Below are 12235 nucleotides of genomic sequence, written 5' to 3' on the forward strand. Positions count from 1 at the left end.
GCGCAATTTTAAAGTGTGACATGTTGGGTATCTATTTACTTGGCGTAACATCATCTTTTATATTTCAGAAAAAAAATTAAGCTATATATATATTTTTTTTTCTTCATTAACCACCTCCCGTCCACGCTATAGGCGAAAGAAGGCTGCAGCATGGATCTAATTTGCCGGGAGGGCGTCCATAGACATCCCCCTGTGCTTTGAATGGCCTGTGTGCCCCCTGCAGGGCACATGCGGCACGCTTTGTGATCAGCAAGTCTATGAGATCCCGACCCCTTACCATGTGATCAGCTGTCAGCCAATGACAGCTGATCATGTGATGTAAACAGAGCTGGGAATCAGTTGTTTTTTTCCTCATGCTGGTAGAAAAAAAAAAGCCGCTCACCGGCGGCTGTGAGACGGACATCAGTCCCGATCATGGAGAACCTCTGCAGAGGCTTCTGCCTCATCACCAGTGCTGCCCATCAGTGCCACCTACCAGTGCCTATCAGTGACATTTATCAGTGCCACCCATCAGTGCCATCTTATCAATGCCTACCAGTGCAGATCATCAGTGCAGCCTCATTAGTGCCCATCAGTGCAGCCTCATCAGCGAATATCAATGAAGGAGAAAAATTACCAGTTTGCAAAATTTTATAACAAACTATCAAACATGTTTGTTTTTTTTCAAACATTTCTGTCTTTTTTTTGTTTGTTTAGCATAAAATAAAAACTCAAGTGGCGATTAAATAGCACTAAAAGAAAGCACCATTCGTGTGAAAAAAATGATACAAATGTCATATATGTACAGTGATGGATGACCGCGTAATTGTTATTCAAAGTGCGACAGTGCTGAAAGCAGAAAATTGGTCTGGGCAGGTGGGGAGTTTAGGTGCCCGGTAAGCAAGAGGTTAAAGTGTATTTTGTAGTTTGTTTTTTTTGTTTTTTCAAATGTTGGGACTTTTTTCTTTTAAATAAATAAAACCCCATACCACCAAGAGAAAGTTCTATTTGTCTCAGAAATTATATAACATCTATTTGGTTACAATATCACACGACAGAGTTTTTGTCAGTCAAACTATTAGAGCACTAAAAAGCGGCCTAGTAATGAAGGAGTAAAGGGTGCTGCTCAAGTAGGTAAAGGGATAAGTCACAAGAAAAAATGCCCCCATTGTCTCTCCAACAGGGAGTCTATGGGAAATGGGGATTTTTAAGTGCCCAAAAATACACCAAAACAACAAAGTTAACAATGTAGATGGAAAAAAAATCTATTTTTTTATACAGATTAACTACTTGAGCCCCAGAAGGTTTTACCCCCTTCATGAACTGGCTATTTTTTGTGATACGGCACAATTACGCAATCATGTGACGCTATACCCAAAAACAAAATTGATGTCCTTTTTTTTTTTTTAAATGGAGTTTTCCTTTGGTGGCGTTTGATCACCTCGGCGGTTTTTATTCTTTGCGATTATAAACAAAAAAGACTGACAATTTTGGAAAAAAATATATATTTATTTTCTACTTTATGATATAAAACATATCCAATAAAAAATGTAATAAATCAAATTTATTCATCGGTTTAGGCCAATATGTATTCTGCTACATATTTTTAGTAAAAAAAAAAATCCCAATAAGCGTATATTGATTGGTTTGTGCAAAAGTTATAGAGTCTACAAACTATGGGATATATTTATGGAATTTATCATAATTTTTTATTTTTATTTTTTGCTCGATTATGGCGGCGATTAGCGATTTTTAGCAGGATTGCGGCAGACAAATCTGACATTCTTTAAAAAAAAATGCACTGTCACTATACAAATGACACTGGCAGGGAAGGGGTTAAGACCAGGGGCAATCAAAGGGTTAAATGTGTCTCTAGGGGGGTGCTTGCTAACTGTGGGGGGGGGGGGGGTTTGCTTTGCTAAAGGAAAACAGAGATCAGAGATCTGTTTAGCAGAAACACAAGATCTCCATTTTCCACTCTGGCAGAACGGCGGTCTGCCTCTACTCGGAACGACAGGTGGGTTCGGGCGGACGTCGCTGATTGGCTCCGACTGTGTACAATCACACTGGGAGCGGGTCGCCAGAGGCGCAGTCCCTGTGCAGACCCTGTGCACGAAATCGCCTACAGGTACATGATTTTGCGCAGGAGGGCCAGCCTGCCGCAGTATATCTGCGTGGGGCAGTCCTTAAGTGGTTAAAGTATATTTTCCATTTAAATAAAATACATTTTTATCACAGCTATAAACATGTGGTCAGAACACCTATACACCCACGAGCAGCAAAGAACACATGGATCAACGCGTTTCGCCCAAAAAAGAGCTTCCTCAGGATCCACTCTGTTTTCCAATCTTTGTCATTATATAGCTGATAAGTAATACAAACAATACAGCATTCCAACATTAAAATACAAATGTGATAACAAAATATATTCATATCATACAAAATAGAAAAACTGAATTTCTTGAACAGCTATGAGGTTTCCAAAAAGACAAAAAAAAGGTAAAGGGATACTTACTGCAATGATGATACATCTCCCACATTATATTCATAAAAATACAATAAACTGTTACTTTGTCACTACTACCGCCCCCTTCTGGAACCCAGTGAGCATTATTCTTCATTGAGGCTTTAAATAACATTTTGGAATTCCTAACGCATTCTTGTCTTTTGCCTTCTATAGGACCCCCTGAAACGGCTACAAATGACATGAAAGCCTATATGGACATGCTGAATCCCGAAAGAAACCCCAACGGAGGCAAGAAAGGTGATAGCAGCATCTTTCCTCCCCCGCCGCAGCCGACTCCTGACTCCAGACTCCAGACTCCTGCCACCCCCGTGTTATCCAGCACCAAGCCCTCCCGAGGGTCAGCACACATCGGAGATCTAGGTCCAGGCCAAGAACAATCTTCGGCACGTGGAGAGCGAAATCCTGCAAGAAGAGGTAATCTGTGACATGTACTTGACCTGACTTACAAGGAGTAGATTTGGTTAGGGGTCCCCCTCCCCCACCGTTCAAGCCATGTTGGGCTTATAGCAGTATTACACCTAAAACCAAAAAGGTATCGCACCAATCATGAGCTGCATTTGTGTTTTTTTTGTTTAGGCTTTTTTCTCTCTGTTTTTACCTGGTCAGTAACAAACCTCCTGTATTAGTGACCGCTCCCACGCTCTGGATGAAGGAGCACAGGAGTTGGTGTGAGGCCACTGGACAAACCCCACTAATCCTACTAAAGGGCAACAGTATTTATTTCTTGAGACACAGGGCAGGCTCCTATACTTGGAATTAGAGGGACTTTATTTGGGTGCTCCAACACCAGATCTGGGCCCCAACGCACCGGCTAGTAAGGAAGAGTTTGTGAGAGAATGACATATTATTATCTCTGCATTGCACCTTAAAGCGGTATTAAACCCAAAACCAATAATGTATTATATTGCAGCTTACCAATCATTAGATGTGGTGGCTACATTAGTTTCCTTTTTTAGGCTTTTATCTCTCTGTTTTCACCGCGTGATCTGGCCAGTAACACACCTTCTGTATTAGAGCGCCCCCCCCCCCCACTCTGGAGAAAGGAGCACAGGAGTTGGTGGGAGGCCACTGGACAAACCCCACTACTCCTACTAAAGGGGAACAGTGTTTTTTTTTTCTTGGGTCACAGTGCAGGCTCCTATACTTGGAATTGTAGGGACTTTATGGGGGCGCTCCAACACCAGATCTGGGCCTCAATGCATCGCTAGTAGGGAAAGAGTTTGTCGGAGACTGACACGTTATTATCTTTGCAGTCCTCCTTAAAGTGTTATTACACCCAAAACCAAGAATGTCATATATTGAAGACTACCAATCATTAGATGCGGTGTCTGCACTAGTTTTCTTTTTGTAGGCTCCCCAACCCCCCCTTTTCACCTGATGATATGGCCAGTAAAACACCTCCTGTATTAGAGTTTTTTTCTTGGGACACAGTGCAGGCTCCTATACTTGGAATTGGAGGGACTTTCTGTGGGAGCTCCAACACCAGATTTGGACCCCAACGCACCGGCTAATAGGGAAAGAGTTTCTCAGAGACTGACAAATTATTATCTTTGCATTGCACTTTAAAACCAATAATGTAATATATTGCAGCTTACCAATCATTAGATGTGGCAGCTGCATTCGTTTTCCTTTTTTATAAGCTTTATTTTCACCTGGTAATCTGGCTAGTGACAACAGCATTGTCAGTCTGGGGTACACTAACAAACTTAAGCTAAACTCCAGCTAATACCTTATAATCATTTTTTTTTCCTTTTGGGATAAAGGGTTTACATACATTTAAAAACATTTATTGGGGGAGGGGGGTGTCAAAAAAAACCCTCACACACCCCCCCGCCCCCCCCCCCCCTCCCAGTTACTCAAACGATTGATCGCCGCCTGCCAGCCCCGCACTTACCCCATCCAGGTTGCGGCTTTGCTGTTTTCCAACGTATCTCCTCCCAAGTCCCCGGGGGTCGCTTCTCCCCTGGGCCAATCGGGTCTTAGGACTCCTGCCCAATTGGGTCTCCTGACCCACTTCCTAATTGCCCAGGAAGACATTAGTGAATTAATTAGGCCCCTGCTTAATATGAATTCGCTAATTAGCCCCATACACACTATACACTCTATATACACTATATATATATATATATATATATATATATAGATAGATAGAGAGATATAGATATATAGATACATATATATAGATCTCTCTCTCTCTCTCTCTCTGTATATATATCTATCTAGATAGATAGATAGATGTGTATTTTTTCCTGAAAATTTAAGTTTCATAAATGGCTGCGCAAATATTGTGTGAAATAAAAAAAGTGAAACAGACAACATTTTATTCTCCAGGGCCTCTGTTTTTAGAAAATCCATAATATTTGGGGTACAGTGTTAAGTAATTTTCTAGCACAAAGGAATAAAATGCTGACTTTAACATGTATACAAGAAATTAAGAAATTGTCCTAATAGGCAAGCAATGATTTTGCCCACCCCTGGTAGGGTGCCGCCTGGCCTGCCATTTTTTGTTTTTTTTGTTGGTTTCCTTTAAAAAAAAAAAACAACTGAAGCTGCTGGGTGTAAATGATGTGGCGGTTCCATAGGAAAGCCTCGGATTCCCGGATCATACATTATTCTCCAGCCTCATCCTACACCTGGCCTCCTGACAGTAAGACTTCCGGCACCACCGTTACCGGATTAGTCCGGGGTGCCGGCGGTATAGTTAGATGTCAGGATCACTTTCCTTTGGGGTTTTAATTAACATTCATATTTAACTGCACGGCGGCCTCCAGCAATTAAGGAAACAGATGTTTACACTGACAGCCGAGCTCCGGTGCAAAAGGAGAACAAGGGAATAAAGGTTTAAAGAAGAACGCATAGCTGCCAGCACTTAGGGGCTTGAAGGGGAACTCCAGCAAAAAAATGTAAAAATTAACAGCCCAGCATGCTGGAAAAAAAATGAAAAGCAACTCTGTTGCAATAGGAAAATAGTACTTTATCCTCCCTCCCCTACAGGACTCTGCTTCTAATGGCCAGGCCGGTGCTCTGATTGACGTGTCTCCACACTCAGTCCACATGGAATATAATAAAATTCAGCCGAATACTCTGTAACATTCATTGAAATATTCATTTTTATTTGCTACATAGTATAACAAAAATGTAACTGGCTAACGCATTTCGGCTGTGACAGCCTACCTGCCCCAGGGGAAGTACCCGAACTCGCTTGCAGAAGTTTGCAAAGTAACCGATTCGGTTGTTGGGTCAAACAGTGGGTCAAAAGTTACCGACTTTGAGCTCCGGTTTCCCAGTTCCTACTGGGTCAAAACCGGCCAAAACTAGTTGAGAATCAAGGGTCCAGGGAGTACTACAAGCGCCCAAAATTGGGGACCCACGGGAAGTACCCGAATTCCGGGCCATGTATCACAGGAACACCAAAGTTCAGGGTTCTGTAGAGGACGTCTAGGGGTACATACAAATCGAGTTTGGGCCTGGTACCCCAACCAGAACTTTCTAGTAACCGGAAAACTGCATTTTGAACAGGTATAGCTCAGTACCGGCACACCGTAGAAAACTTAGTGTGCTCTCGTTAGATTTCCCCAAGGGTTCCCTACAAAATGACACCCCCACTTGATTTAAGGGGCAAAATTTGATTTTTGACACCCCGGTAAAAAGTGTCAACGCTTTCTCCGTGGCCATAGGTCTTAAAAATACACCGACATGGGAGGCTTTAGGGCTAGTGCCTAGGGACTCAGGTGCAGAGTTTGGGGTCCAGGGGACCAAGCCCCCCGAAAGTTACCCGTCCATCCCCGTCAGTGCCCATCATTGCAGGCTCATTTGTGCCCATCAGTGCAGCCTCATCAGTGCCCACCAGTGCAGGCTTATCAGTGCCTATCAATGAAGAGGAAAAATAGCTTATTTGCTAAATTTTATTACAGAAAACAAAGTGCCCATCAGTGCCACCATGTCAGTGCCCATCAGTGCCACCATGTCAGTGCCCATCAGCGCCACCATGTCAGTGCCCATCAGTGCTACCATGTCAGTGCCCATCAGTGCAGCCTTGTCAGTTCCTATCAGTGCTGCCTTGTCAGTTCCTATCAGTGCTGCCTTGTCAGTTCCTATCAGTGCCGCCTTACCAGTGCCCATCAGTCCAGCGTCATCTGTGCCCATCAGTCCAGCCTCATCAGTTTGCATTAGTGAAGAGGAAAAATAGCTTATTTGCAAAATTTTATAACAGAAAACTAAGTGTCCATCAGTGCCACCATGTCAGTGCCCATCAGTGCAGCCTTGTCGGTTCCTATCAGTGCAGCCTCATCAGTGCTCATCAAGGAAGGCTCATCAGTGTTCATCGGTGAAGAGGAAAAATTAGGGATGCACCGAAATTTCGGCCGCCCAAACATATCGGCTAAAAATGCCCTTTTCGGCAATTTGCTGAAAGAGAAAAATGGCTGATAATGGAGCCAAAAATGGGGCATGGCCTGGGCAGGGGACGGGGCTCCGCCCCCCGCCCCTGGTGCCGCCCATCATGAAAAGCTACATCATGCTATAGTGCAGGAGAGCCGCCTCCACCACCTGTTTGATCACAGAGCGTGAACATCACAGCTTTCAGTTCAATAGCTGTGTATTCCAGGCCATGCACCGTCACGTACAGCCCCCCCTTGTCCGGGCACTTTGATAGACAGATCACCTGCAGGATTGGACGGATGATCTGTCTATCAAAGTGCCCGGACAAGGGGGAGGGGCTGTACGTGACGGCGTGTGGCCGGGAACACACAGCAAATGAAATAAAAGATGTGATGTTCCCGGCGCTGTGATCAAACAGGTGGTGGAGGCGGCTCTCCTCTCTTCTCTTCACAGGTTAGCTGCAATGGGAGGACGCTGGCTGCAGTGGGAGGACGCTGGCTGCAGTGGGAGGACGCTGGCTGCAGTGGGAGGACGCTGGCTGCAGTAGGGGGGACGCTGGCTGCAGTAGGGGGGACGCTGGCTGCAGTAGGGTAGACGCTGTCTGCAGTAGGGTAGACGCTGTCTGCAGTAGGGTAGACGCTGTCTGCAGTAGGGGGACGCTGTCTGCAGTAGGGGGACACTGTCTGCAGTAGGGGGACGCTGTCTGCAGTAGGGGGACGCTGTCTGCAGTAGGGGGGACGCTGTCTGCAGTAGGGGGACGCTGTCTGCAGTAGGGGGACGCTGTCTGCAGTAGGGGGACGCTGGCTGCAATGGGGGAGACTGGCTGCAATGGGGGACACTGACTGCAATAAGGGGACAGTGGCTGCAATGGGGGACACTCTGGCTGCATCTGACGGGCACTGGTGAGGCTGCATTTATCAATTGTGTCATGTATCATTGTATCTCTTGTATCATGTGTGCAGTATCTCCTGTACCACGTCCTCTGTCTCTGAGGATCTCCTGTACCACATCCTCTGTCTCCGAGGATCTCCTGTACCACATCCTCTGTCTCTGAGGATCTCCTGTACCACATCCTCTGTCTCTGAGGATTTCCTGCACCACATCCTCTGTCTCTGAGGATCTCCTGTACCACATCCTCTGTCTCTGAGGATCTCCTGTACCACATCCTCTGTCTCTGAGGATCTCCTGTACCACATCCTCTGTCTCTGAGGATCTCCTGTACCAAGTCCCCAGTGTCTGACCATCTCCTGTACCACGTCTTCTGTCTCTGAGGATCTCCTGTACCACGTCCTCTGTCTCTGAGGATCTCCTGTACCACATCCTCTGTCTCTGAGGATCTCCTGTACCACATCCTCTGTCTCTGAGGATCTCCTGTACCACGTCCCCAGTGTCTGACCATCTCCTCTACCACGTCCCCAGTCTCTGACCATCTCCTCTACCACGTCCCCAGTCTCTGACCATCTCCTCTACCACGTCCTCTGTCTCTGAGGATCTCCTGTACCACGTCCTCTGTCTCTGAGGATCTCCTGTACCACGTCCTCTGTCTCTGAGGATCTCCTGTACCACATCCTCTGTCTCTGAGGATCTCCTGTACCACATCCTCTGTCTCTGAGGATCTCCTGTACCACGTCCCCAGTGTCTGACCATCTCCTCTACCACGTCCCCAGTCTCTGACCATCTCCTCTACCACGTCCCCAGTCTCTGACCATCTCCTCTACCACGTCCCCAGTCTCTGACCATCTCCTGTACCATGTCCTCAGTCTCTGACCATCTCCTGTACCATGTCCCCAGTCTCTGACTATCTCCTGTATCATGTCCTCAGTCTCTAACCATCTCCTGTACCATGTCCCCAGTCTCTGACCATCTCCTGTATAAAAAAAAAATTTAAATCTGTTTCGGTTTCGGTTTCGGTTTTCGGTAGGGGTGCACCGAATGGGTTTTTTGGTGCCGAAACCGATACCGAAAATGAAAAATACACTAGGCCGAAAACCGAAACCGATATCGAAACAGCACAGATACCGAAAATGACTGTTTTTAAAAAATATTTTCATACAGCAGATGGTCAGAGACTGCAGGCATGGTACAGGAGATGGTCAGAGACTGCAGGCATGGTGCAGGAGATGGTCAGAGACTGCAGTCATGGTACAGGAGATGGCCAGAGACTGCAGGAATGGTACAGGAGATGGTCAGAGACTGCAGGCATGGTACAGGAGATGGTCAGAGACTGCAGGCATGGTGCAGGAGATCAAAGCAGCCTCACCAGTTCCCCTCAGATGCAGCCTGCCTGATAAAAATACATGCACAGTGTTTTCCATGTATTCCAATGGCTGTAGTTCACACCATGCAGTCAGTTTCCGGTGCGGAAACTGACTGCATGGTGTGAACTAGAGCCATTGGAATACATGGAAAACACTGTGCATGCATTTTGTGCAAAAAAAAAAAAAGCACACGGAACTGCATCTGGTGTGAACTGGCCCCAAGCAAGCTACCTGGTTCCGTTCCAACAGACTTCTATTGGGAATGCTCATATCGTTACCTCTACTAGCAATAACTTAACCCTTCCTCATTCTATCACATGGAGATAAAAACCTAGCTGGGTCAAAATCAAGATTAATTTTATTTTTTATTGTATGGTCAATAAAGGGAGTACAGCCTTTGTCCTGTGACCTGGTGTTATATAGCATGGCTACATTCACACAAGTGGCCAGAGGTGGATAGTTTCAGAGGCAAACAAATGACTTTTGGATGCAGCAGCACTGTGGGCACAAAAAACGTGTGATTTAGCTGCGGACAAACTCTGCAATGCTTGCCCTGGGCACACTCTTTCCCCCTCATGCAGCTTGCCAGTGTCTAAATGCAGCCTTACCCATGCCCGGATCAGAGCGGTGATTGTTACTGCAGCCGCCCAGGCAAATCAATGCACAGCTCCGTGACACACGGAGATCACCGCACTGTCGGGCGGGATGAAAGGAGGACAGAGGACTGGGGACGGGCAAGGAAAACACCCGTGCAATGGGCGGCACCAGGGGGGCGGAGCCCCGCAAGGCCCCGCCCCCATTTTCGGCCCCATTATCGGCAAGATTTTCCTTTCGGCATTTTGCCGAAAACACCATTTTCGGCCGATATGTTTCGGCGGCCGAAATTTCGGTGCATCCCTAGTTTTCGGCCTAGTGTATTTTTCATTTTCGGTATCGGTTTCGGCACCAAAAACCCATTCGGTGCACCCCTAGGAAAAATAGCTTATTTGCAAAATTGTATAACAGAAACGAAGAAACACATTTTTTCTAAATTTTCTGTCTTTTTTCATTTGTTCAGAAAAAATAAAAAACCCCAGAGGTGATTAAATACCACCAAAAGGAAGCTCTATCTGTTAAAAAAAAAAAATTATAAAAATGTCATTGCGTGGTCATGCATACAGTTTTACGTGACCGCGTAATTGTCATGCAAAGTGTGAGAGCACTGAAAGCTGAAAATTACAGGATTTAAACACCAACGGTGTTTTACAATACAGAGGAGACAATACAGTTACAATATAGTTCTCCTGAGGGAATTGAATAGGGAGGAGCAAGTGATCCAAAGGGTTATAATTGTAGAGGGATGAGCTCATGGAGAAAGTTCAGTTGTTAGGTGGAGGTAGGATAGGCTTCCCTGAAAAGATGAGTTTTCAGGGATCATCTAAAGGTGGACACAGTAGGAGATAATTGGACACATTGGGGTAGGGGATTCCAGAGGATGGGAGAGGCTCTAGAGAAGTCCTGGGGAAGAGAAAAGGAGGAGTTTATGAGGGAATTAGAGAGCAGGAGGTCTTGGGAGGAGCGGAGCGGACAGTTTGGGTGATCTTTTGAGATGAAGTTGGTGATGCAGTTGGGGGCAGAGTTGTGTATGGTTTGTAGGTTGTACTTAGTAGGTTAGTATTTTGAATTTTATTTGATGGGGCAACTGGGAGCCAGTCGAGAGAGTGGCAGAGAGGGGTGGAGAAGGTTGAATGGAGGCCAATGGAGGGATTGGTAGAGAGGGGTGGAGGACAGAGTGAAGGCCAGTGGAGGGATTGGCAGGGAGGGGTGGAGGACACTAAATGTAGGTTAGTGGAGGGATTGGGAGGGAGTGGTGTGTAGGTCATTGTGTGAAGACCAGTAGGGGGATTGGCAGAGAGGAGTGGAGGCCAATAGGAGGGATTGGTAGAGGGTCAGAGGACACTGAGTGGAGAGCAGTGGGTGGATTGGCAGAGAGGGGTGGAGGACACTGAATGGAGGTCAGTGCAGGGATTGTCAGAGGGGGGTATAGGACACTGAGTGGAGACCAGTGGAGGGATTTGCAGAGAGGGGTAGAAGACACTGAGCAGAGGTCAGTGGGAGGGATTAGCAGAGGGGGTGGAGGACACTAAGTGGAGGCCAGTGAAGGGATTGGCAGAGAGGGTCGGAGGACACTGAGCAGAGGCCAGTGGGAGGGATTAGCAGAGGGGGTCGGAGGACACTGAGAGGAGTCCATTGAAAAGATTGGCAGAGAGGGTTGGAGGACACTGAGTGGAGGTCAGTTTAGATATTGGCAGAGAGGGTTGGAGGACACTAAGCAGAGTTCAGTGGGAGGGATTGGCAGAGAGGAGTGGAGGACACCAAGAGGAGGCCAGTGAAGGGATTGGCAGTGAGGGTCGGAGGACGCTGAGGAGTCCAGTGAAAAGATTGGCAGAAAGGGTTGGAGGACACTGAGAGGAGGTCAGTTTAGATATTGGGGTTGAGAACACAAAGAGGAGGCCAATCGAGGGAGCAGAGAGATGTGGAGGGATTGGCTGAGAGGTATGGAGGACACTGAGAAGTTGGTATGGTAGATGACATTGGCAGCAGCATTTATAATAGACTGAAGGAGGTCTAGTCTGTGTAGAAGTTGACCAATGAGGAGAGAGTTATAGTCATAGAGAATAGTAAAGGGAGAGATAAGAGAGTGAATTAGTGCCTTGGTCGTTTTGTTGGTTCAGTAGAACATTTTGGAGACGTTGTGGAGGTGAAGGGGGCAGGATTTGAATAGTGATTAAATGTTGGGTCAAAAAGCAGGGGTCGGAGTCCAGGATGATATCTTTTGAACCCTGATGTAAGTGGAGGGACTGATATTAGTTCTATTAATCTTGATGTTTTCTTGTCCTGGTGACTCAGGGGCAGGAAGTATGGAAAATCTCTTGAATGGGGTCACAGCAATAATAAGCTAAGCCGAATTTCCCTACTGACCACTCATACTCATCCCAGAAGCTGGAAGCCAGGACATCTTCATATGGATGTTTCCTACACATCCAGCCATCCTCTGATAACTAGGACTAGCCACCACTGGAGCTACTATATATGGACAAAAGCTAATAAT

The 12235-nt window shown here is 46.3% G+C and overlaps 1 protein-coding gene across 2 annotated transcripts in view; it reads left to right on the plus strand.

Moving 5' to 3' along the window:
- The first annotated feature begins 2663 nt into the window (after positions 1-2663).
- LOC143934576 (uncharacterized) overlaps positions 2664-12235 on the plus strand; it is a 152410-nt gene continuing 142838 nt past the window's right edge. For both annotated transcript variants that reach the window (XM_077458317.1, XM_077458314.1), the window contains exon 1: positions 2664-2920. The gene's annotated coding sequence lies outside the window, so the exon portion shown is untranslated. The remainder of the gene's footprint in view (positions 2921-12235) is intronic.

The sequence above is a fragment of the Lithobates pipiens genome, unplaced genomic scaffold (assembly GCF_037356315.1).
Source record: "Lithobates pipiens isolate NorthernLeopardFrog02 unplaced genomic scaffold, aLitPip1_a1.2 Scaffold_27, whole genome shotgun sequence".
Classification (NCBI taxonomy): domain Eukaryota; kingdom Metazoa; phylum Chordata; class Amphibia; order Anura; family Ranidae; genus Lithobates; species Lithobates pipiens.